This window comes from Ranitomeya variabilis, chromosome 2 (genome assembly GCF_051348905.1).
Source record: "Ranitomeya variabilis isolate aRanVar5 chromosome 2, aRanVar5.hap1, whole genome shotgun sequence".
In the NCBI taxonomy this organism is placed as follows: Eukaryota; Metazoa; Chordata; class Amphibia; order Anura; family Dendrobatidae; genus Ranitomeya; species Ranitomeya variabilis.
Genome location: NC_135233.1, coordinates 1,107,138,292 through 1,107,154,314, shown reverse-complemented (window position 1 = coordinate 1,107,154,314; position 16,023 = coordinate 1,107,138,292). Strand labels below are relative to the sequence as shown.

Here is a 16,023-nt window from a genome sequence, read left to right as displayed (position 1 = left end):
AGGTTTGGCCGTGGGTGCCACGGGCAGATGGTAAAAATGATTCATTCAACTCTGCGAAAAAGGAATCCAATGGTAGCATTGGAGAATGCGGGCATCGATCCCGCTACCTCTCGCATGCTAAGCGAGCGCTCTACCACTTGAGCTAATCCCCCAAACCTGTGAAACTTGACGTCAGTTTCACGTCACACCAGGTCACAATTTTCATATACAGTCACAGATGACATTGCTTTTTTTTTTTTTTTTTTTTTTTTTTTAAGTGTGGACTCCGTTTTCCCATACTTGAAGAACATTTAAGGAGTCCACAACGTGATTGGTGACCTACAAATACAGTCGAGCAACTTTCTAGCAAACCCTTTCTATGCACATGGAGAATCAAACCGGGGACAGTGAAAAAACTTGCATAGTTTGTAGAAAAAAGTTGTGATGTAGCACAATCCCAAGGAGAACCGTTGAACTTTTATGGGTTGGTTTGTTTATCGAAAATGCTGAGAGGTCGTGAAGGCCTCCTGGTCTTTTTTTTTCCTCCTTTCTGTGGTTGCTAAACTGTAAGAAGAGAGTAGAGCATGAGCCTTAACACAAAACATTAAAAGAGAATAAATGCAACACCAATGGTGAAAAGCAAGACATGCGTTGGCCGGGAATCGAACCCGGGTCAACTGCTTGGAAGGCAGCTATGCTCACCACTATACCACCAACGCTTTCGGAACTGTACGTTTTTTTGACATTTTCTGCAATAACACTAAACTTTCTGTTGACAGAAGCATTTGGATGCAATGTAATGATGAAAAGTATAAAACACAACCTTTTAGCAGAGGATGGTTTCGATCCATCGACCTCTGGGTTATGGGCCCAGCACGCTTCCGCTGCGCCACTCTGCTCGTAGTGTTGGATGCTTAGAGTCGAAGTCTAATTACTGTCTGCCTTCTGGTCTGTGTCGTGTAATTTATCAGCCATTTCTTATCTGTTGGCAACTAGATTATTCTTGGTGTTTTGCAATTATTTCTTTGTTTTTTTCTGTTTCCTTTAGTCATATTGTTGAAAATCATTTGAAGAAACGGTGTCTGACCTTGCTTAAGGTGCAGGCAAAAATTGTGGTCCATTGGGTCTCTGTGGCGCAATCGGTTAGCGCGTTCGGCTGTTAACCGAAAGGTTGGTGGTTCGAGTCCACCCAGGGACGTCGCACCCTTTTGCAGTCCACCCAGAGACGTTGCACAGTTGGAGAAGTTTTTGCATTGGTGCTGAGCATCTCTCTCATGTAAAAGCCATTTTGCTGACTATGTTTTGAATTCACGAGGCAAACTGGAGAAAAACTTTCTGTATGAGATAAGATAAACAAAACTTCCTTCGAGCCGGAATTGAACCAGCGACCTAAGGATTGCTAATTTAGAGCTACAGTCCTCCGCTCTACCAGCTGAGCTATCGAAGGATTGTTTTGGCCACTGTCGAAAGCCTCCTAGGTTTGGCCGTGGGTGCCACGGGCAGATGGTAAAAATGATTCATTCAACTCTGCGAAAAAGGAATCCAATGGTAGCATTGGAGAATGCGGGCATCGATCCCGCTACCTCTCGCATGCTAAGCGAGCGCTCTACCACTTGAGCTAATCCCCCAAACCTGTGAAACTTGACGTCAGTTTCACGTCACACCAGGTCACAATTTTCATATACAGTCACAGATGACATTGCTTTTTTTTTTTTTTTTTTTTTTTTTAAGTGTGGACTCCGTTTTCCCATACTTGAAGAACATTTAAGGAGTCCACAACGTGATTGGTGACCTACAAATACAGTCGAGCAACTTTCTAGCAAACCCTTTCTATGCACATGGAGAATCAAACCGGGGACAGTGAAAAAACTTGCATAGTTTGTAGAAAAAAGTTGTGATGTAGCACAATCCCAAGGAGAACCGTTGAACTTTTATGGGTTGGTTTGTTTATCGAAAATGCTGAGAGGTCGTGAAGGCCTCCTGGTCTTTTTTTTTCCTCCTTTCTGTGGTTGCTAAACTGTAAGAAGAGAGTAGAGCATGAGCCTTAACACAAAACATTAAAAGAGAATAAATGCAACACCAATGGTGAAAAGCAAGACATGCGTTGGCCGGGAATCGAACCCGGGTCAACTGCTTGGAAGGCAGCTATGCTCACCACTATACCACCAACGCTTTCGGAAGTGTACGTTTTTTTGACATTTTCTGCAATAACACTAAACTTTCTGTTGACAGAAGCATTTGGATGCAATGTAATGATGAAAAGTATAAAACACAACCTTTTAGCAGAGGATGGTTTCGATCCATCGACCTCTGGGTTATGGGCCCAGCACGCTTCCGCTGCGCCACTCTGCTCGTAGTGTTGGATGCTTAGAGTCGAAGTCTAATTACTGTCTGCCTTCTGGTCTGTGTCGTGTAATTTATCAGCCATTTCTTATCTGTTGGCAACTAGATTATTCTTGGTGTTTTGCAATTATTTCTTTGTTTTTTTCTGTTTCCTTTAGTCATATTGTTGAAAATCATTTGAAGAAACGGTGTCTGACCTTGCTTAAGGTGCAGGCAAAAATTGTGGTCCATTGGGTCTCTGTGGCGCAATCGGTTAGCGCGTTCGGCTGTTAACCGAAAGGTTGGTGGTTCGAGTCCACCCAGGGACGTCGCACCCTTTTGCAGTCCACCCAGAGACGTTGCACAGTTGGAGAAGTTTTTGCATTGGTGCTGAGCATCTCTCTCATGTAAAAGCCATTTTGCTGACTATGTTTTGAATTCACGAGGCAAACTGGAGAAAAACTTTCTGTATGAGATAAGATAAACAAAACTTCCTTCGAGCCGGAATTGAACCAGCGACCTAAGGATTGCTAATTTAGAGCTACAGTCCTCCGCTCTACCAGCTGAGCTATCGAAGGATTGTTTTGGCCACTGTCGAAAGCCTCCTAGGTTTGGCCGTGGGTGCCACGGGCAGATGGTAAAAATGATTCATTCAACTCTGCGAAAAAGGAATCCAATGGTAGCATTGGAGAATGCGGGCATCGATCCCGCTACCTCTCGCATGCTAAGCGAGCGCTCTACCACTTGAGCTAATCCCCCAAACCTGTGAAACTTGACGTCAGTTTCACGTCACACCAGGTCACAATTTTCATATACAGTCACAGATGACATTGCTTTTTTTTTTTTTTTTTTTTTTTTTAAGTGTGGACTCCGTTTTCCCATACTTGAAGAACATTTAAGGAGTCCACAACGTGATTGGTGACCTACAAATACAGTCGAGCAACTTTCTAGCAAACCCTTTCTATGCACATGGAGAATCAAACCGGGGACAGTGAAAAAACTTGCATAGTTTGTAGAAAAAAGTTGTGATGTAGCACAATCCCAAGGAGAACCGTTGAACTTTTATGGGTTGGTTTGTTTATCGAAAATGCTGAGAGGTCGTGAAGGCCTCCTGGTCTTTTTTTTTCCTCCTTTCTGTGGTTGCTAAACTGTAAGAAGAGAGTAGAGCATGAGCCTTAACACAAAACATTAAAAGAGAATAAATGCAACACCAATGGTGAAAAGCAAGACATGCGTTGGCCGGGAATCGAACCCGGGTCAACTGCTTGGAAGGCAGCTATGCTCACCACTATACCACCAACGCTTTCGGAAGTGTACGTTTTTTTGACATTTTCTGCAATAACACTAAACTTTCTGTTGACAGAAGCATTTGGATGCAATGTAATGATGAAAAGTATAAAACACAACCTTTTAGCAGAGGATGGTTTCGATCCATCGACCTCTGGGTTATGGGCCCAGCACGCTTCCGCTGCGCCACTCTGCTCGTAGTGTTGGATGCTTAGAGTCGAAGTCTAATTACTGTCTGCCTTCTGGTCTGTGTCGTGTAATTTATCAGCCATTTCTTATCTGTTGGCAACTAGATTATTCTTGGTGTTTTGCAATTATTTCTTTGTTTTTTTCTGTTTCCTTTAGTCATATTGTTGAAAATCATTTGAAGAAACGGTGTCTGACCTTGCTTAAGGTGCAGGCAAAAATTGTGGTCCATTGGGTCTCTGTGGCGCAATCGGTTAGCGCGTTCGGCTGTTAACCGAAAGGTTGGTGGTTCGAGTCCACCCAGGGACGTCGCACCCTTTTGCAGTCCACCCAGAGACGTTGCACAGTTGGAGAAGTTTTTGCATTGGTGCTGAGCATCTCTCTCATGTAAAAGCCATTTTGCTGACTATGTTTTGAATTCACGAGGCAAACTGGAGAAAAACTTTCTGTATGAGATAAGATAAACAAAACTTCCTTCGAGCCGGAATTGAACCAGCGACCTAAGGATTGCTAATTTAGAGCTACAGTCCTCCGCTCTACCAGCTGAGCTATCGAAGGATTGTTTTGGCCACTGTCGAAAGCCTCCTAGGTTTGGCCGTGGGTGCCACGGGCAGATGGTAAAAATGATTCATTCAACTCTGCGAAAAAGGAATCCAATGGTAGCATTGGAGAATGCGGGCATCGATCCCGCTACCTCTCGCATGCTAAGCGAGCGCTCTACCACTTGAGCTAATCCCCCAAACCTGTGAAACTTGACGTCAGTTTCACGTCACACCAGGTCACAATTTTCATATACAGTCACAGATGACATTGCTTTTTTTTTTTTTTTTTTTTTTTAAGTGTGGACTCCGTTTTCCCATACTTGAAGAACATTTAAGGAGTCCACAACGTGATTGGTGACCTACAAATACAGTCGAGCAACTTTCTAGCAAACCCTTTCTATGCACATGGAGAATCAAACCGGGGACAGTGAAAAAACTTGCATAGTTTGTAGAAAAAAGTTGTGATGTAGCACAATCCCAAGGAGAACCGTTGAACTTTTATGGGTTGGTTTGTTTATCGAAAATGCTGAGAGGTCGTGAAGGCCTCCTGGTCTTTTTTTTTCCTCCTTTCTGTGGTTGCTAAACTGTAAGAAGAGAGTAGAGCATGAGCCTTAACACAAAACATTAAAAGAGAATAAATGCAACACCAATGGTGAAAAGCAAGACATGCGTTGGCCGGGAATCGAACCCGGGTCAACTGCTTGGAAGGCAGCTATGCTCACCACTATACCACCAACGCTTTCGGAAGTGTACGTTTTTTTGACATTTTCTGCAATAACACTAAACTTTCTGTTGACAGAAGCATTTGGATGCAATGTAATGATGAAAAGTATAAAACACAACCTTTTAGCAGAGGATGGTTTCGATCCATCGACCTCTGGGTTATGGGCCCAGCACGCTTCCGCTGCGCCACTCTGCTCGTAGTGTTGGATGCTTAGAGTCGAAGTCTAATTACTGTCTGCCTTCTGGTCTGTGTCGTGTAATTTATCAGCCATTTCTTATCTGTTGGCAACTAGATTATTCTTGGTGTTTTGCAATTATTTCTTTGTTTTTTTCTGTTTCCTTTAGTCATATTGTTGAAAATCATTTGAAGAAACGGTGTCTGACCTTGCTTAAGGTGCAGGCAAAAATTGTGGTCCATTGGGTCTCTGTGGCGCAATCGGTTAGCGCGTTCGGCTGTTAACCGAAAGGTTGGTGGTTCGAGTCCACCCAGGGACGTCGCACCCTTTTGCAGTCCACCCAGAGACGTTGCACAGTTGGAGAAGTTTTTGCATTGGTGCTGAGCATCTCTCTCATGTAAAAGCCATTTTGCTGACTATGTTTTGAATTCACGAGGCAAACTGGAGAAAAACTTTCTGTATGAGATAAGATAAACAAAACTTCCTTCGAGCCGGAATTGAACCAGCGACCTAAGGATTGCTAATTTAGAGCTACAGTCCTCCGCTCTACCAGCTGAGCTATCGAAGGATTGTTTTGGCCACTGTCGAAAGCCTCCTAGGTTTGGCCGTGGGTGCCACGGGCAGATGGTAAAAATGATTCATTCAACTCTGCGAAAAAGGAATCCAATGGTAGCATTGGAGAATGCGGGCATCGATCCCGCTACCTCTCGCATGCTAAGCGAGCGCTCTACCACTTGAGCTAATCCCCCAAACCTGTGAAACTTGACGTCAGTTTCACGTCACACCAGGTCACAATTTTCATATACAGTCACAGATGACATTGCTTTTTTTTTTTTTTTTTTTTTTTTTTTAAGTGTGGACTCCGTTTTCCCATACTTGAAGAACATTTAAGGAGTCCACAACGTGATTGGTGACCTACAAATACAGTCGAGCAACTTTCTAGCAAACCCTTTCTATGCACATGGAGAATCAAACCGGGGACAGTGAAAAAACTTGCATAGTTTGTAGAAAAAAGTTGTGATGTAGCACAATCCCAAGGAGAACCGTTGAACTTTTATGGGTTGGTTTGTTTATCGAAAATGCTGAGAGGTCGTGAAGGCCTCCTGGTCTTTTTTTTTCCTCCTTTCTGTGGTTGCTAAACTGTAAGAAGAGAGTAGAGCATGAGCCTTAACACAAAACATTAAAAGAGAATAAATGCAACACCAATGGTGAAAAGCAAGACATGCGTTGGCCGGGAATCGAACCCGGGTCAACTGCTTGGAAGGCAGCTATGCTCACCACTATACCACCAACGCTTTCGGAAGTGTACGTTTTTTTGACATTTTCTGCAATAACACTAAACTTTCTGTTGACAGAAGCATTTGGATGCAATGTAATGATGAAAAGTATAAAACACAACCTTTTAGCAGAGGATGGTTTCGATCCATCGACCTCTGGGTTATGGGCCCAGCACGCTTCCGCTGCGCCACTCTGCTCGTAGTGTTGGATGCTTAGAGTCGAAGTCTAATTACTGTCTGCCTTCTGGTCTGTGTCGTGTAATTTATCAGCCATTTCTTATCTGTTGGCAACTAGATTATTCTTGGTGTTTTGCAATTATTTCTTTGTTTTTTTCTGTTTCCTTTAGTCATATTGTTGAAAATCATTTGAAGAAACGGTGTCTGACCTTGCTTAAGGTGCAGGCAAAAATTGTGGTCCATTGGGTCTCTGTGGCGCAATCGGTTAGCGCGTTCGGCTGTTAACCGAAAGGTTGGTGGTTCGAGTCCACCCAGGGACGTCGCACCCTTTTGCAGTCCACCCAGAGACGTTGCACAGTTGGAGAAGTTTTTGCATTGGTGCTGAGCATCTCTCTCATGTAAAAGCCATTTTGCTGACTATGTTTTGAATTCACGAGGCAAACTGGAGAAAAACTTTCTGTATGAGATAAGATAAACAAAACTTCCTTCGAGCCGGAATTGAACCAGCGACCTAAGGATTGCTAATTTAGAGCTACAGTCCTCCGCTCTACCAGCTGAGCTATCGAAGGATTGTTTTGGCCACTGTCGAAAGCCTCCTAGGTTTGGCCGTGGGTGCCACGGGCAGATGGTAAAAATGATTCATTCAACTCTGCGAAAAAGGAATCCAATGGTAGCATTGGAGAATGCGGGCATCGATCCCGCTACCTCTCGCATGCTAAGCGAGCGCTCTACCACTTGAGCTAATCCCCCAAACCTGTGAAACTTGACGTCAGTTTCACGTCACACCAGGTCACAATTTTCATATACAGTCACAGATGACATTGCTTTTTTTTTTTTTTTTTTTTTTTTTTTAAGTGTGGACTCCGTTTTCCCATACTTGAAGAACATTTAAGGAGTCCACAACGTGATTGGTGACCTACAAATACAGTCGAGCAACTTTCTAGCAAACCCTTTCTATGCACATGGAGAATCAAACCGGGGACAGTGAAAAAACTTGCATAGTTTGTAGAAAAAAGTTGTGATGTAGCACAATCCCAAGGAGAACCGTTGAACTTTTATGGGTTGGTTTGTTTATCGAAAATGCTGAGAGGTCGTGAAGGCCTCCTGGTCTTTTTTTTTCCTCCTTTCTGTGGTTGCTAAACTGTAAGAAGAGAGTAGAGCATGAGCCTTAACACAAAACATTAAAAGAGAATAAATGCAACACCAATGGTGAAAAGCAAGACATGCGTTGGCCGGGAATCGAACCCGGGTCAACTGCTTGGAAGGCAGCTATGCTCACCACTATACCACCAACGCTTTCGGAACTGTACGTTTTTTTGACATTTTCTGCAATAACACTAAACTTTCTGTTGACAGAAGCATTTGGATGCAATGTAATGATGAAAAGTATAAAACACAACCTTTTAGCAGAGGATGGTTTCGATCCATCGACCTCTGGGTTATGGGCCCAGCACGCTTCCGCTGCGCCACTCTGCTCGTAGTGTTGGATGCTTAGAGTCGAAGTCTAATTACTGTCTGCCTTCTGGTCTGTGTCGTGTAATTTATCAGCCATTTCTTATCTGTTGGCAACTAGATTATTCTTGGTGTTTTGCAATTATTTCTTTGTTTTTTTCTGTTTCCTTTAGTCATATTGTTGAAAATCATTTGAAGAAACGGTGTCTGACCTTGCTTAAGGTGCAGGCAAAAATTGTGGTCCATTGGGTCTCTGTGGCGCAATCGGTTAGCGCGTTCGGCTGTTAACCGAAAGGTTGGTGGTTCGAGTCCACCCAGGGACGTCGCACCCTTTTGCAGTCCACCCAGAGACGTTGCACAGTTGGAGAAGTTTTTGCATTGGTGCTGAGCATCTCTCTCATGTAAAAGCCATTTTGCTGACTATGTTTTGAATTCACGAGGCAAACTGGAGAAAAACTTTCTGTATGAGATAAGATAAACAAAACTTCCTTCGAGCCGGAATTGAACCAGCGACCTAAGGATTGCTAATTTAGAGCTACAGTCCTCCGCTCTACCAGCTGAGCTATCGAAGGATTGTTTTGGCCACTGTCGAAAGCCTCCTAGGTTTGGCCGTGGGTGCCACGGGCAGATGGTAAAAATGATTCATTCAACTCTGCGAAAAAGGAATCCAATGGTAGCATTGGAGAATGCGGGCATCGATCCCGCTACCTCTCGCATGCTAAGCGAGCGCTCTACCACTTGAGCTAATCCCCCAAACCTGTGAAACTTGACGTCAGTTTCACGTCACACCAGGTCACAATTTTCATATACAGTCACAGATGACATTGCTTTTTTTTTTTTTTTTTTTTTTTTTAAGTGTGGACTCCGTTTTCCCATACTTGAAGAACATTTAAGGAGTCCACAACGTGATTGGTGACCTACAAATACAGTCGAGCAACTTTCTAGCAAACCCTTTCTATGCACATGGAGAATCAAACCGGGGACAGTGAAAAAACTTGCATAGTTTGTAGAAAAAAGTTGTGATGTAGCACAATCCCAAGGAGAACCGTTGAACTTTTATGGGTTGGTTTGTTTATCGAAAATGCTGAGAGGTCGTGAAGGCCTCCTGGTCTTTTTTTTTCCTCCTTTCTGTGGTTGCTAAACTGTAAGAAGAGAGTAGAGCATGAGCCTTAACACAAAACATTAAAAGAGAATAAATGCAACACCAATGGTGAAAAGCAAGACATGCGTTGGCCGGGAATCGAACCCGGGTCAACTGCTTGGAAGGCAGCTATGCTCACCACTATACCACCAACGCTTTCGGAAGTGTACGTTTTTTTGACATTTTCTGCAATAACACTAAACTTTCTGTTGACAGAAGCATTTGGATGCAATGTAATGATGAAAAGTATAAAACACAACCTTTTAGCAGAGGATGGTTTCGATCCATCGACCTCTGGGTTATGGGCCCAGCACGCTTCCGCTGCGCCACTCTGCTCGTAGTGTTGGATGCTTAGAGTCGAAGTCTAATTACTGTCTGCCTTCTGGTCTGTGTCGTGTAATTTATCAGCCATTTCTTATCTGTTGGCAACTAGATTATTCTTGGTGTTTTGCAATTATTTCTTTGTTTTTTTCTGTTTCCTTTAGTCATATTGTTGAAAATCATTTGAAGAAACGGTGTCTGACCTTGCTTAAGGTGCAGGCAAAAATTGTGGTCCATTGGGTCTCTGTGGCGCAATCGGTTAGCGCGTTCGGCTGTTAACCGAAAGGTTGGTGGTTCGAGTCCACCCAGGGACGTCGCACCCTTTTGCAGTCCACCCAGAGACGTTGCACAGTTGGAGAAGTTTTTGCATTGGTGCTGAGCATCTCTCTCATGTAAAAGCCATTTTGCTGACTATGTTTTGAATTCACGAGGCAAACTGGAGAAAAACTTTCTGTATGAGATAAGATAAACAAAACTTCCTTCGAGCCGGAATTGAACCAGCGACCTAAGGATTGCTAATTTAGAGCTACAGTCCTCCGCTCTACCAGCTGAGCTATCGAAGGATTGTTTTGGCCACTGTCGAAAGCCTCCTAGGTTTGGCCGTGGGTGCCACGGGCAGATGGTAAAAATGATTCATTCAACTCTGCGAAAAAGGAATCCAATGGTAGCATTGGAGAATGCGGGCATCGATCCCGCTACCTCTCGCATGCTAAGCGAGCGCTCTACCACTTGAGCTAATCCCCCAAACCTGTGAAACTTGACGTCAGTTTCACGTCACACCAGGTCACAATTTTCATATACAGTCACAGATGACATTGCTTTTTTTTTTTTTTTTTTTTTTTTTAAGTGTGGACTCCGTTTTCCCATACTTGAAGAACATTTAAGGAGTCCACAACGTGATTGGTGACCTACAAATACAGTCGAGCAACTTTCTAGCAAACCCTTTCTATGCACATGGAGAATCAAACCGGGGACAGTGAAAAAACTTGCATAGTTTGTAGAAAAAAGTTGTGATGTAGCACAATCCCAAGGAGAACCGTTGAACTTTTATGGGTTGGTTTGTTTATCGAAAATGCTGAGAGGTCGTGAAGGCCTCCTGGTCTTTTTTTTTCCTCCTTTCTGTGGTTGCTAAACTGTAAGAAGAGAGTAGAGCATGAGCCTTAACACAAAACATTAAAAGAGAATAAATGCAACACCAATGGTGAAAAGCAAGACATGCGTTGGCCGGGAATCGAACCCGGGTCAACTGCTTGGAAGGCAGCTATGCTCACCACTATACCACCAACGCTTTCGGAAGTGTACGTTTTTTTGACATTTTCTGCAATAACACTAAACTTTCTGTTGACAGAAGCATTTGGATGCAATGTAATGATGAAAAGTATAAAACACAACCTTTTAGCAGAGGATGGTTTCGATCCATCGACCTCTGGGTTATGGGCCCAGCACGCTTCCGCTGCGCCACTCTGCTCGTAGTGTTGGATGCTTAGAGTCGAAGTCTAATTACTGTCTGCCTTCTGGTCTGTGTCGTGTAATTTATCAGCCATTTCTTATCTGTTGGCAACTAGATTATTCTTGGTGTTTTGCAATTATTTCTTTGTTTTTTTCTGTTTCCTTTAGTCATATTGTTGAAAATCATTTGAAGAAACGGTGTCTGACCTTGCTTAAGGTGCAGGCAAAAATTGTGGTCCATTGGGTCTCTGTGGCGCAATCGGTTAGCGCGTTCGGCTGTTAACCGAAAGGTTGGTGGTTCGAGTCCACCCAGGGACGTCGCACCCTTTTGCAGTCCACCCAGAGACGTTGCACAGTTGGAGAAGTTTTTGCATTGGTGCTGAGCATCTCTCTCATGTAAAAGCCATTTTGCTGACTATGTTTTGAATTCACGAGGCAAACTGGAGAAAAACTTTCTGTATGAGATAAGATAAACAAAACTTCCTTCGAGCCGGAATTGAACCAGCGACCTAAGGATTGCTAATTTAGAGCTACAGTCCTCCGCTCTACCAGCTGAGCTATCGAAGGATTGTTTTGGCCACTGTCGAAAGCCTCCTAGGTTTGGCCGTGGGTGCCACGGGCAGATGGTAAAAATGATTCATTCAACTCTGCGAAAAAGGAATCCAATGGTAGCATTGGAGAATGCGGGCATCGATCCCGCTACCTCTCGCATGCTAAGCGAGCGCTCTACCACTTGAGCTAATCCCCCAAACCTGTGAAACTTGACGTCAGTTTCACGTCACACCAGGTCACAATTTTCATATACAGTCACAGATGACATTGCTTTTTTTTTTTTTTTTTTTTTTTTAAGTGTGGACTCCGTTTTCCCATACTTGAAGAACATTTAAGGAGTCCACAACGTGATTGGTGACCTACAAATACAGTCGAGCAACTTTCTAGCAAACCCTTTCTATGCACATGGAGAATCAAACCGGGGACAGTGAAAAAACTTGCATAGTTTGTAGAAAAAAGTTGTGATGTAGCACAATCCCAAGGAGAACCGTTGAACTTTTATGGGTTGGTTTGTTTATCGAAAATGCTGAGAGGTCGTGAAGGCCTCCTGGTCTTTTTTTTTCCTCCTTTCTGTGGTTGCTAAACTGTAAGAAGAGAGTAGAGCATGAGCCTTAACACAAAACATTAAAAGAGAATAAATGCAACACCAATGGTGAAAAGCAAGACATGCGTTGGCCGGGAATCGAACCCGGGTCAACTGCTTGGAAGGCAGCTATGCTCACCACTATACCACCAACGCTTTCGGAAGTGTACGTTTTTTTGACATTTTCTGCAATAACACTAAACTTTCTGTTGACAGAAGCATTTGGATGCAATGTAATGATGAAAAGTATAAAACACAACCTTTTAGCAGAGGATGGTTTCGATCCATCGACCTCTGGGTTATGGGCCCAGCACGCTTCCGCTGCGCCACTCTGCTCGTAGTGTTGGATGCTTAGAGTCGAAGTCTAATTACTGTCTGCCTTCTGGTCTGTGTCGTGTAATTTATCAGCCATTTCTTATCTGTTGGCAACTAGATTATTCTTGGTGTTTTGCAATTATTTCTTTGTTTTTTTCTGTTTCCTTTAGTCATATTGTTGAAAATCATTTGAAGAAACGGTGTCTGACCTTGCTTAAGGTGCAGGCAAAAATTGTGGTCCATTGGGTCTCTGTGGCGCAATCGGTTAGCGCGTTCGGCTGTTAACCGAAAGGTTGGTGGTTCGAGTCCACCCAGGGACGTCGCACCCTTTTGCAGTCCACCCAGAGACGTTGCACAGTTGGAGAAGTTTTTGCATTGGTGCTGAGCATCTCTCTCATGTAAAAGCCATTTTGCTGACTATGTTTTGAATTCACGAGGCAAACTGGAGAAAAACTTTCTGTATGAGATAAGATAAACAAAACTTCCTTCGAGCCGGAATTGAACCAGCGACCTAAGGATTGCTAATTTAGAGCTACAGTCCTCCGCTCTACCAGCTGAGCTATCGAAGGATTGTTTTGGCCACTGTCGAAAGCCTCCTAGGTTTGGCCGTGGGTGCCACGGGCAGATGGTAAAAATGATTCATTCAACTCTGCGAAAAAGGAATCCAATGGTAGCATTGGAGAATGCGGGCATCGATCCCGCTACCTCTCGCATGCTAAGCGAGCGCTCTACCACTTGAGCTAATCCCCCAAACCTGTGAAACTTGACGTCAGTTTCACGTCACACCAGGTCACAATTTTCATATACAGTCACAGATGACATTGCTTTTTTTTTTTTTTTTTTTTTTTTTAAGTGTGGACTCCGTTTTCCCATACTTGAAGAACATTTAAGGAGTCCACAACGTGATTGGTGACCTACAAATACAGTCGAGCAACTTTCTAGCAAACCCTTTCTATGCACATGGAGAATCAAACCGGGGACAGTGAAAAAACTTGCATAGTTTGTAGAAAAAAGTTGTGATGTAGCACAATCCCAAGGAGAACCGTTGAACTTTTATGGGTTGGTTTGTTTATCGAAAATGCTGAGAGGTCGTGAAGGCCTCCTGGTCTTTTTTTTTCCTCCTTTCTGTGGTTGCTAAACTGTAAGAAGAGAGTAGAGCATGAGCCTTAACACAAAACATTAAAAGAGAATAAATGCAACACCAATGGTGAAAAGCAAGACATGCGTTGGCCGGGAATCGAACCCGGGTCAACTGCTTGGAAGGCAGCTATGCTCACCACTATACCACCAACGCTTTCGGAAGTGTACGTTTTTTTGACATTTTCTGCAATAACACTAAACTTTCTGTTGACAGAAGCATTTGGATGCAATGTAATGATGAAAAGTATAAAACACAACCTTTTAGCAGAGGATGGTTTCGATCCATCGACCTCTGGGTTATGGGCCCAGCACGCTTCCGCTGCGCCACTCTGCTCGTAGTGTTGGATGCTTAGAGTCGAAGTCTAATTACTGTCTGCCTTCTGGTCTGTGTCGTGTAATTTATCAGCCATTTCTTATCTGTTGGCAACTAGATTATTCTTGGTGTTTTGCAATTATTTCTTTGTTTTTTTCTGTTTCCTTTAGTCATATTGTTGAAAATCATTTGAAGAAACGGTGTCTGACCTTGCTTAAGGTGCAGGCAAAAATTGTGGTCCATTGGGTCTCTGTGGCGCAATCGGTTAGCGCGTTCGGCTGTTAACCGAAAGGTTGGTGGTTCGAGTCCACCCAGGGACGTCGCACCCTTTTGCAGTCCACCCAGAGACGTTGCACAGTTGGAGAAGTTTTTGCATTGGTGCTGAGCATCTCTCTCATGTAAAAGCCATTTTGCTGACTATGTTTTGAATTCACGAGGCAAACTGGAGAAAAACTTTCTGTATGAGATAAGATAAACAAAACTTCCTTCGAGCCGGAATTGAACCAGCGACCTAAGGATTGCTAATTTAGAGCTACAGTCCTCCGCTCTACCAGCTGAGCTATCGAAGGATTGTTTTGGCCACTGTCGAAAGCCTCCTAGGTTTGGCCGTGGGTGCCACGGGCAGATGGTAAAAATGATTCATTCAACTCTGCGAAAAAGGAATCCAATGGTAGCATTGGAGAATGCGGGCATCGATCCCGCTACCTCTCGCATGCTAAGCGAGCGCTCTACCACTTGAGCTAATCCCCCAAACCTGTGAAACTTGACGTCAGTTTCACGTCACACCAGGTCACAATTTTCATATACAGTCACAGATGACATTGCTTTTTTTTTTTTTTTTTTTTTTTAAGTGTGGACTCCGTTTTCCCATACTTGAAGAACATTTAAGGAGTCCACAACGTGATTGGTGACCTACAAATACAGTCGAGCAACTTTCTAGCAAACCCTTTCTATGCACATGGAGAATCAAACCGGGGACAGTGAAAAAACTTGCATAGTTTGTAGAAAAAAGTTGTGATGTAGCACAATCCCAAGGAGAACCGTTGAACTTTTATGGGTTGGTTTGTTTATCGAAAATGCTGAGAGGTCGTGAAGGCCTCCTGGTCTTTTTTTTTCCTCCTTTCTGTGGTTGCTAAACTGTAAGAAGAGAGTAGAGCATGAGCCTTAACACAAAACATTAAAAGAGAATAAATGCAACACCAATGGTGAAAAGCAAGACATGCGTTGGCCGGGAATCGAACCCGGGTCAACTGCTTGGAAGGCAGCTATGCTCACCACTATACCACCAACGCTTTCGGAAGTGTACGTTTTTTTGACATTTTCTGCAATAACACTAAACTTTCTGTTGACAGAAGCATTTGGATGCAATGTAATGATGAAAAGTATAAAACACAACCTTTTAGCAGAGGATGGTTTCGATCCATCGACCTCTGGGTTATGGGCCCAGCACGCTTCCGCTGCGCCACTCTGCTCGTAGTGTTGGATGCTTAGAGTCGAAGTCTAATTACTGTCTGCCTTCTGGTCTGTGTCGTGTAATTTATCAGCCATTTCTTATCTGTTGGCAACTAGATTATTCTTGGTGTTTTGCAATTATTTCTTTGTTTTTTTCTGTTTCCTTTAGTCATATTGTTGAAAATCATTTGAAGAAACGGTGTCTGACCTTGCTTAAGGTGCAGGCAAAAATTGTGGTCCATTGGGTCTCTGTGGCGCAATCGGTTAGCGCGTTCGGCTGTTAACCGAAAGGTTGGTGGTTCGAGTCCACCCAGGGACGTCGCACCCTTTTGCAGTCCACCCAGAGACGTTGCACAGTTGGAGAAGTTTTTGCATTGGTGCTGAGCATCTCTCTCATGTAAAAGCCATTTTGCTGACTATGTTTTGAATTCACGAGGCAAACTGGAGAAAAACTTTCTGTATGAGATAAGATAAACAAAACTTCCTTCGAGCCGGAATTGAACCAGCGACCTAAGGATTGCTAATTTAGAGCTACAGTCCTCCGCTCTACCAGCTGAGCTATCGAAGGATTGTTTTGGCCACTGTCGAAAGCCTCCTAGGTTTGGCCGTGGGTGCCACGGGCAGATGGTAAAAATG

General features: G+C 43.6%; 44 non-coding genes across 44 annotated transcripts; 11 read left to right on the top strand and 33 right to left on the bottom strand.

The window, feature by feature from the left end:
- Positions 1-79: 79 nt before the first annotated feature.
- On the bottom strand, positions 80-152 carry TRNAA-AGC (transfer RNA alanine (anticodon AGC)). The gene has a single exon. It is a non-coding gene; the product is annotated as a tRNA-Ala (tRNA).
- Positions 153-626: 474 nt separating this feature from the next.
- TRNAG-UCC (transfer RNA glycine (anticodon UCC)) lies at positions 627-698 on the bottom strand. Its single transcript has one exon. It is a non-coding gene; the product is annotated as a tRNA-Gly (tRNA).
- A 405-nt stretch (positions 699-1,103) lies between these two features.
- On the top strand, positions 1,104-1,177 carry TRNAN-GUU (transfer RNA asparagine (anticodon GUU)). The gene has a single exon. It is a non-coding gene; the product is annotated as a tRNA-Asn (tRNA).
- A 163-nt stretch (positions 1,178-1,340) lies between these two features.
- On the bottom strand, positions 1,341-1,426 carry TRNAY-GUA (transfer RNA tyrosine (anticodon GUA)). The gene is given in 2 exon segments: positions 1,341-1,376; positions 1,390-1,426. It is a non-coding gene; the product is annotated as a tRNA-Tyr (tRNA).
- A 108-nt stretch (positions 1,427-1,534) lies between these two features.
- On the bottom strand, positions 1,535-1,607 carry TRNAA-AGC (transfer RNA alanine (anticodon AGC)). The gene has a single exon. It is a non-coding gene; the product is annotated as a tRNA-Ala (tRNA).
- Positions 1,608-2,079: 472 nt separating this feature from the next.
- TRNAG-UCC (transfer RNA glycine (anticodon UCC)) lies at positions 2,080-2,151 on the bottom strand. Its single transcript has one exon. It is a non-coding gene; the product is annotated as a tRNA-Gly (tRNA).
- A 405-nt stretch (positions 2,152-2,556) lies between these two features.
- TRNAN-GUU (transfer RNA asparagine (anticodon GUU)) lies at positions 2,557-2,630 on the top strand. Its single transcript has one exon. It is a non-coding gene; the product is annotated as a tRNA-Asn (tRNA).
- A 163-nt stretch (positions 2,631-2,793) lies between these two features.
- TRNAY-GUA (transfer RNA tyrosine (anticodon GUA)) lies at positions 2,794-2,879 on the bottom strand. The gene is given in 2 exon segments: positions 2,794-2,829; positions 2,843-2,879. It is a non-coding gene; the product is annotated as a tRNA-Tyr (tRNA).
- A 108-nt stretch (positions 2,880-2,987) lies between these two features.
- TRNAA-AGC (transfer RNA alanine (anticodon AGC)) lies at positions 2,988-3,060 on the bottom strand. The gene has a single exon. It is a non-coding gene; the product is annotated as a tRNA-Ala (tRNA).
- A 472-nt stretch (positions 3,061-3,532) lies between these two features.
- On the bottom strand, positions 3,533-3,604 carry TRNAG-UCC (transfer RNA glycine (anticodon UCC)). The gene has a single exon. It is a non-coding gene; the product is annotated as a tRNA-Gly (tRNA).
- A 405-nt stretch (positions 3,605-4,009) lies between these two features.
- Positions 4,010-4,083, top strand: TRNAN-GUU (transfer RNA asparagine (anticodon GUU)). Its single transcript has one exon. It is a non-coding gene; the product is annotated as a tRNA-Asn (tRNA).
- Positions 4,084-4,246: 163 nt separating this feature from the next.
- Positions 4,247-4,332, bottom strand: TRNAY-GUA (transfer RNA tyrosine (anticodon GUA)). Its single transcript is given in 2 exon segments — positions 4,247-4,282; positions 4,296-4,332. It is a non-coding gene; the product is annotated as a tRNA-Tyr (tRNA).
- Positions 4,333-4,440: 108 nt separating this feature from the next.
- On the bottom strand, positions 4,441-4,513 carry TRNAA-AGC (transfer RNA alanine (anticodon AGC)). Its single transcript has one exon. It is a non-coding gene; the product is annotated as a tRNA-Ala (tRNA).
- A 470-nt stretch (positions 4,514-4,983) lies between these two features.
- Positions 4,984-5,055, bottom strand: TRNAG-UCC (transfer RNA glycine (anticodon UCC)). The gene has a single exon. It is a non-coding gene; the product is annotated as a tRNA-Gly (tRNA).
- A 405-nt stretch (positions 5,056-5,460) lies between these two features.
- TRNAN-GUU (transfer RNA asparagine (anticodon GUU)) lies at positions 5,461-5,534 on the top strand. Its single transcript has one exon. It is a non-coding gene; the product is annotated as a tRNA-Asn (tRNA).
- A 163-nt stretch (positions 5,535-5,697) lies between these two features.
- On the bottom strand, positions 5,698-5,783 carry TRNAY-GUA (transfer RNA tyrosine (anticodon GUA)). The gene is given in 2 exon segments: positions 5,698-5,733; positions 5,747-5,783. It is a non-coding gene; the product is annotated as a tRNA-Tyr (tRNA).
- Positions 5,784-5,891: 108 nt separating this feature from the next.
- TRNAA-AGC (transfer RNA alanine (anticodon AGC)) lies at positions 5,892-5,964 on the bottom strand. Its single transcript has one exon. It is a non-coding gene; the product is annotated as a tRNA-Ala (tRNA).
- Positions 5,965-6,438: 474 nt separating this feature from the next.
- TRNAG-UCC (transfer RNA glycine (anticodon UCC)) lies at positions 6,439-6,510 on the bottom strand. Its single transcript has one exon. It is a non-coding gene; the product is annotated as a tRNA-Gly (tRNA).
- A 405-nt stretch (positions 6,511-6,915) lies between these two features.
- On the top strand, positions 6,916-6,989 carry TRNAN-GUU (transfer RNA asparagine (anticodon GUU)). The gene has a single exon. It is a non-coding gene; the product is annotated as a tRNA-Asn (tRNA).
- Positions 6,990-7,152: 163 nt separating this feature from the next.
- On the bottom strand, positions 7,153-7,238 carry TRNAY-GUA (transfer RNA tyrosine (anticodon GUA)). Its single transcript is given in 2 exon segments — positions 7,153-7,188; positions 7,202-7,238. It is a non-coding gene; the product is annotated as a tRNA-Tyr (tRNA).
- A 108-nt stretch (positions 7,239-7,346) lies between these two features.
- On the bottom strand, positions 7,347-7,419 carry TRNAA-AGC (transfer RNA alanine (anticodon AGC)). The gene has a single exon. It is a non-coding gene; the product is annotated as a tRNA-Ala (tRNA).
- Positions 7,420-7,893: 474 nt separating this feature from the next.
- TRNAG-UCC (transfer RNA glycine (anticodon UCC)) lies at positions 7,894-7,965 on the bottom strand. Its single transcript has one exon. It is a non-coding gene; the product is annotated as a tRNA-Gly (tRNA).
- A 405-nt stretch (positions 7,966-8,370) lies between these two features.
- TRNAN-GUU (transfer RNA asparagine (anticodon GUU)) lies at positions 8,371-8,444 on the top strand. The gene has a single exon. It is a non-coding gene; the product is annotated as a tRNA-Asn (tRNA).
- A 163-nt stretch (positions 8,445-8,607) lies between these two features.
- On the bottom strand, positions 8,608-8,693 carry TRNAY-GUA (transfer RNA tyrosine (anticodon GUA)). The gene is given in 2 exon segments: positions 8,608-8,643; positions 8,657-8,693. It is a non-coding gene; the product is annotated as a tRNA-Tyr (tRNA).
- A 108-nt stretch (positions 8,694-8,801) lies between these two features.
- Positions 8,802-8,874, bottom strand: TRNAA-AGC (transfer RNA alanine (anticodon AGC)). The gene has a single exon. It is a non-coding gene; the product is annotated as a tRNA-Ala (tRNA).
- A 472-nt stretch (positions 8,875-9,346) lies between these two features.
- TRNAG-UCC (transfer RNA glycine (anticodon UCC)) lies at positions 9,347-9,418 on the bottom strand. Its single transcript has one exon. It is a non-coding gene; the product is annotated as a tRNA-Gly (tRNA).
- A 405-nt stretch (positions 9,419-9,823) lies between these two features.
- TRNAN-GUU (transfer RNA asparagine (anticodon GUU)) lies at positions 9,824-9,897 on the top strand. The gene has a single exon. It is a non-coding gene; the product is annotated as a tRNA-Asn (tRNA).
- Positions 9,898-10,060: 163 nt separating this feature from the next.
- TRNAY-GUA (transfer RNA tyrosine (anticodon GUA)) lies at positions 10,061-10,146 on the bottom strand. Its single transcript is given in 2 exon segments — positions 10,061-10,096; positions 10,110-10,146. It is a non-coding gene; the product is annotated as a tRNA-Tyr (tRNA).
- A 108-nt stretch (positions 10,147-10,254) lies between these two features.
- TRNAA-AGC (transfer RNA alanine (anticodon AGC)) lies at positions 10,255-10,327 on the bottom strand. Its single transcript has one exon. It is a non-coding gene; the product is annotated as a tRNA-Ala (tRNA).
- Positions 10,328-10,799: 472 nt separating this feature from the next.
- Positions 10,800-10,871, bottom strand: TRNAG-UCC (transfer RNA glycine (anticodon UCC)). Its single transcript has one exon. It is a non-coding gene; the product is annotated as a tRNA-Gly (tRNA).
- Positions 10,872-11,276: 405 nt separating this feature from the next.
- On the top strand, positions 11,277-11,350 carry TRNAN-GUU (transfer RNA asparagine (anticodon GUU)). Its single transcript has one exon. It is a non-coding gene; the product is annotated as a tRNA-Asn (tRNA).
- Positions 11,351-11,513: 163 nt separating this feature from the next.
- TRNAY-GUA (transfer RNA tyrosine (anticodon GUA)) lies at positions 11,514-11,599 on the bottom strand. Its single transcript is given in 2 exon segments — positions 11,514-11,549; positions 11,563-11,599. It is a non-coding gene; the product is annotated as a tRNA-Tyr (tRNA).
- A 108-nt stretch (positions 11,600-11,707) lies between these two features.
- Positions 11,708-11,780, bottom strand: TRNAA-AGC (transfer RNA alanine (anticodon AGC)). Its single transcript has one exon. It is a non-coding gene; the product is annotated as a tRNA-Ala (tRNA).
- A 471-nt stretch (positions 11,781-12,251) lies between these two features.
- TRNAG-UCC (transfer RNA glycine (anticodon UCC)) lies at positions 12,252-12,323 on the bottom strand. The gene has a single exon. It is a non-coding gene; the product is annotated as a tRNA-Gly (tRNA).
- Positions 12,324-12,728: 405 nt separating this feature from the next.
- TRNAN-GUU (transfer RNA asparagine (anticodon GUU)) lies at positions 12,729-12,802 on the top strand. The gene has a single exon. It is a non-coding gene; the product is annotated as a tRNA-Asn (tRNA).
- Positions 12,803-12,965: 163 nt separating this feature from the next.
- TRNAY-GUA (transfer RNA tyrosine (anticodon GUA)) lies at positions 12,966-13,051 on the bottom strand. The gene is given in 2 exon segments: positions 12,966-13,001; positions 13,015-13,051. It is a non-coding gene; the product is annotated as a tRNA-Tyr (tRNA).
- A 108-nt stretch (positions 13,052-13,159) lies between these two features.
- TRNAA-AGC (transfer RNA alanine (anticodon AGC)) lies at positions 13,160-13,232 on the bottom strand. The gene has a single exon. It is a non-coding gene; the product is annotated as a tRNA-Ala (tRNA).
- Positions 13,233-13,704: 472 nt separating this feature from the next.
- On the bottom strand, positions 13,705-13,776 carry TRNAG-UCC (transfer RNA glycine (anticodon UCC)). Its single transcript has one exon. It is a non-coding gene; the product is annotated as a tRNA-Gly (tRNA).
- Positions 13,777-14,181: 405 nt separating this feature from the next.
- TRNAN-GUU (transfer RNA asparagine (anticodon GUU)) lies at positions 14,182-14,255 on the top strand. The gene has a single exon. It is a non-coding gene; the product is annotated as a tRNA-Asn (tRNA).
- Positions 14,256-14,418: 163 nt separating this feature from the next.
- On the bottom strand, positions 14,419-14,504 carry TRNAY-GUA (transfer RNA tyrosine (anticodon GUA)). The gene is given in 2 exon segments: positions 14,419-14,454; positions 14,468-14,504. It is a non-coding gene; the product is annotated as a tRNA-Tyr (tRNA).
- Positions 14,505-14,612: 108 nt separating this feature from the next.
- TRNAA-AGC (transfer RNA alanine (anticodon AGC)) lies at positions 14,613-14,685 on the bottom strand. Its single transcript has one exon. It is a non-coding gene; the product is annotated as a tRNA-Ala (tRNA).
- Positions 14,686-15,155: 470 nt separating this feature from the next.
- On the bottom strand, positions 15,156-15,227 carry TRNAG-UCC (transfer RNA glycine (anticodon UCC)). The gene has a single exon. It is a non-coding gene; the product is annotated as a tRNA-Gly (tRNA).
- A 405-nt stretch (positions 15,228-15,632) lies between these two features.
- TRNAN-GUU (transfer RNA asparagine (anticodon GUU)) lies at positions 15,633-15,706 on the top strand. The gene has a single exon. It is a non-coding gene; the product is annotated as a tRNA-Asn (tRNA).
- A 163-nt stretch (positions 15,707-15,869) lies between these two features.
- On the bottom strand, positions 15,870-15,955 carry TRNAY-GUA (transfer RNA tyrosine (anticodon GUA)). The gene is given in 2 exon segments: positions 15,870-15,905; positions 15,919-15,955. It is a non-coding gene; the product is annotated as a tRNA-Tyr (tRNA).
- Positions 15,956-16,023: the final 68 nt, after the last annotated feature.